Raw genomic sequence first — 4,012 nt, 5'->3', positions numbered from 1 at the left:
TGTTTTAACTCATATCACTATTGTTATATTCATCAAATTTAACGCAGCCTCACCACCCTTTTTCTCTGTACCAGCATAGATGTGTATGAAAGTGGCGTAGCGGAAGGCTGTCGACAAAAAGGGAGAAAAGAAGACTCTTTTGTGGGTGCACTCTTAGTTATTGAACAAATGTTGATAGAGATATTTGAAAGTAAGAATGGAGAGGATTGTTAAAATTTATTACATTTTTTTGGTAGCACAATAAAAATTATAAGTAGTTTGGTGTAATAAAAACAATAACGATAATAATAAGCATTAAATAGCAGATATGGTAATGATAGCAATAATAATAAACATTAAACAACAGATATATGCTGTCTGGAATAAGTCTGGAATTGGTTAGGAATTAACCTTATTAACGAAGATACAGTATATTCACAGGTTAATCTCAACCATAAGCCTGTACATAAATTTACTTGAATAGCTGTCAAAAATCACTTCTGTGCCTAAGCACCAATTGTAAGCATATTCTTGTTTAAACAAGAGATCATGGACCGCCACAAATGCTGAGTGAGATACAGAATGAAACCAGATAAAGAGGGTGAATCTGCTGTCAGTGTTAAGGGGGGTACTCACGGAGCGATCGTTGCTTAAAATCTAAGCAATCTGACTAGATTGCTTAGATTTTAAGCACGATTGCTCCGTGTGTAGCCCCCTCAGCGATAGCGATGCGCAGCCCCGCGCATCGCTATCGCTGCTGCTAGATTGGCCTGCATGCAGGCCAATCTAGCGGGTCGCTCACTTCACCCGCTGGGTGAAGTGAGCGGCCCCCCCGTCTCCCCCCGCACGCTCAGCACAGATCGCGCTGTGCTGAGCGCCGGGAGAGATGTGTGCTGAGCGGTTCGCTCAGCACACATCTCTCTGACATCGGCTGGTGAGTACTGGCCTTTAGGCACTGAGCATGTGGATCATAGATGTATTCTACTATACTGGGTCTTCCTCAGGAGTCTCTCACCCGAGTACTAGCTCAGCCCAACACTAATTAGCTTCCAAGATCAGATGGATTCGGACGTTTCCAGTGTGGTATGGTAGTAGAATTGGGGGTAAATGATCATTATAGCTCTGGGATCACTGATGAGAGTTCACGAACTGACGAGAGAAAAGTTTATGTAATAATGGTAAGATGATGGCAAAAGATTAATAGGTGGATCTGCTGCCAATGTTAGACAGAGGATGGTACCTCTGAATCACTGGTGAGAGTCCAGAAAGAAAGCACAGCAGAGGATGAAAAAAATAGGTGCAAAGTGAGCAGATCCTATATCAGTGATTGAGCCCAGTCTATAATCCTCAGTGGTAAATTGCATAAAAATAACACAAAGTATCATACAAATGTCAATATACTGTATAATAGAGATAAAAAAAGGGTATCTAGCAACAATGATACTAATGAATAGATAATCCCATTTGGCTGCTCATAAAAGGAAATAATTTGAATGGTACAATCACCGGTATACTTAATGAAAAGTAGCCAGTGTGTGGGGTGATATCGGCCCTAGTTGTAATTCTCTCCTGGCTGTGATGTTTCAAATAGAATGAGCACGGTGTATTCTATATGTATCAATGTATAAACAAAAAAAAGAAGAGGAAAAACAATGTTGCTGTTTAAATGAAATACCACCTTTGACTGCTACTGCATAGAGATACTGTGATACAATTGCTACTGTCCATAAGGCAAAGCATCCAGTTAATGAAAAACAGATGACTGCAGTCATAATATAAGTGGATTAGTAAGATTGATTATGCACCGTTGGTATATGTCGACCGGGTACACTATGTGGATAACGCTGGGCGTGGCTAGGAGCTCTGATTGGGTTAGCAGCAGGTCTATCACATCCAGTCCACAGCTGATTGGGCAAGAAATGCCCTCCCACACAGGTTACATCCAATTGGAGGCTCTGCCCTTTGGCTGCTGTATGTTCCCAGAGCAGGATTAACAATGGGGCTGATGAAGCTGCAGCTCCATGTCTACACCCCAAAATGGGCTCACTGCATCTGCAGCAACATACCATCCAACAATTTACACATAAAAATCGGTCCAAATTCGAAAAGGGGGCATCGCCACGGGTACAGTGATGTGGCCACGCCCCTTTTCCTATACTTTCAAATGAAGTTTGGAGAGCCAAAAATCGGTACAGACCATAAAAAATGGTCCTGTACCTGCCGAAAAAGGTACAGTATGCCACTGCATCTGCAGCAAGTCTCTGCGCTGTAGATAGGGGAAAAAAATCCTTTTACTGCAGCATCCTATGTCAGTCCTGCTGCCAGTCTGCCTGCCCCCTCCGGCATCAACAATCCCCACTCCCTAGCCGCGGTGCAGGTGGAACAAAAGCTGCTGCGGCCACCGGCATAGATGTGTATGAAAGTGGCGCAGCGGAAGGCTTTCATAGCCCTCCCTGCGCCGCATACTCTCTGAGCCCCAGAGCCTCCTCTGCGCGTGATGTCACAGAAGTGCCTCCCCGCCACAGCCGCACCCAGATCCCCAGAGACCTGACTCCGCAACACAGCACCTTGGCTGCCGGCCTGGAATCCCCGAGATGGCTAATGTAACAGATAGAGTGGGTGATATCGCAGAGTGTAATGTCTGGACGCTGAATCAATGTAAAAGGTGACAGTGCTGTGCAGTGCAGTGGGTGTGCAGTGTCACTAACAGTGCACAGCACTCTCACCTTTTACATTGATTCAGCAAGTCAGTCAGTTCTGCCAGCCAGTCACTATTGTTAGCGCTGGTGTCCCAACGCGCTGCATTACAGGGAAGTAGACACACTAAACTACAGCTCCCAGCAGCCCTTAGCTCTGAAGCATTCTGGCGCTAAGGGCTGCTGTGAGCTGTAGTTTATTGAGTGCATCTTCTTCCTTGTAATGCGATGCGTTGGAATACCGGCGCTAACAATAGTGACTGGCTGCTTGGTTGCTGTTCGAGTCTCCAGCAGAGCCACTGCCAAAGGGAGGACAGCAGCTTAGCTGCTTCCAGGAGGAGAAGCAGGAAAAGCATTACCTGTCCCTCCCCCACTCACAGTTCCTCCGGGCCCCATACGTGGCACCACACCACAACCCCTCCATCACCTGCGGTGGCTCCGGACCCCCTCACCCACCCGCAGCACCCCCGCACCCACCCCTCCCCCACCAGCCACACCACCACACCCGCCCCTCCCCCACTCGTGGTGGCTCCGGACCCCCACCCGCGTCTCCACGCACTTGCCCCTCCCCCACCTGTGAAACCCCCCGCAACCACCCCTCCCTCACCTGTGGCACCCCCGAACCCCCTCCCTCATCCGCGTCTACCCCGCATCCGCCACTCCCCCAACTACAACACCTTAACCATCGCATGCCCTTTGTCCGTGCAATATTTAACTACTCACACAATTATGATTGGAGGTAACACTCCATATAATACAAATATTGCATCCCACAAGGGCGTCCAAGGGTTAAGGGGATATAGCCCCTTACGACGGTGTGAAGAGCGCCCGTAGGGCACGATGAATCACCTAGTTTCAAATAATCATTTCTGCTTTTCTCCTTAAATATTGCTCAATCTAGTTACTTTTGTGTCAATCTTTTATTTGCATTGATTGGAGTTCGTCTACAGTAGAAATGCATTTTTCCACCAAGGTTGACAGAGATCAGGTCTTGTCCCATACTATTAATGGTACTGGAAAGCACACTCACAGGTGCACTGCAACCAATACATTTCATATGCAGAATTACCACCTGTGATTAAGAATCTCTCTAAAAAAGAAAGGAAAAATACTCCAGGGGTGTAGGGAGGTGGTGCAGCACTTGCATCATATTGGTAGGAGCCTGTGATAGGGGAGCATGCTGGTTTTGTGGCCCCAGTCAACAAAGATACCATCTCTGCACTGACCAGCTGTAGTAAGACTTGGCTTTATTTTAGTTCATGAAAGGTAAAGTAGAAGTTTAGGTAGGTCATTTTTATACCCTCATAGAGGACCACCCTCACATATTTATGCACCAT

The 4,012-nt window shown here is 46.7% G+C and overlaps 1 pseudogene; it reads right to left on the bottom strand.

Annotated features, from left to right (window-relative positions):
- Window positions 1–957: 957 nt before the first annotated feature.
- LOC134912909 (5S ribosomal RNA) lies at window positions 958–1,076 on the bottom strand (annotated as a pseudogene).
- Between the last annotated feature and the right edge of the window lie 2,936 nt (window positions 1,077–4,012).

This window comes from Pseudophryne corroboree, chromosome 4 (genome assembly GCF_028390025.1).
Source record: "Pseudophryne corroboree isolate aPseCor3 chromosome 4, aPseCor3.hap2, whole genome shotgun sequence".
Taxonomy (NCBI): domain Eukaryota; kingdom Metazoa; phylum Chordata; class Amphibia; order Anura; family Myobatrachidae; genus Pseudophryne; species Pseudophryne corroboree.
This window is presented reverse-complemented; position numbering and strand designations above follow the sequence as displayed.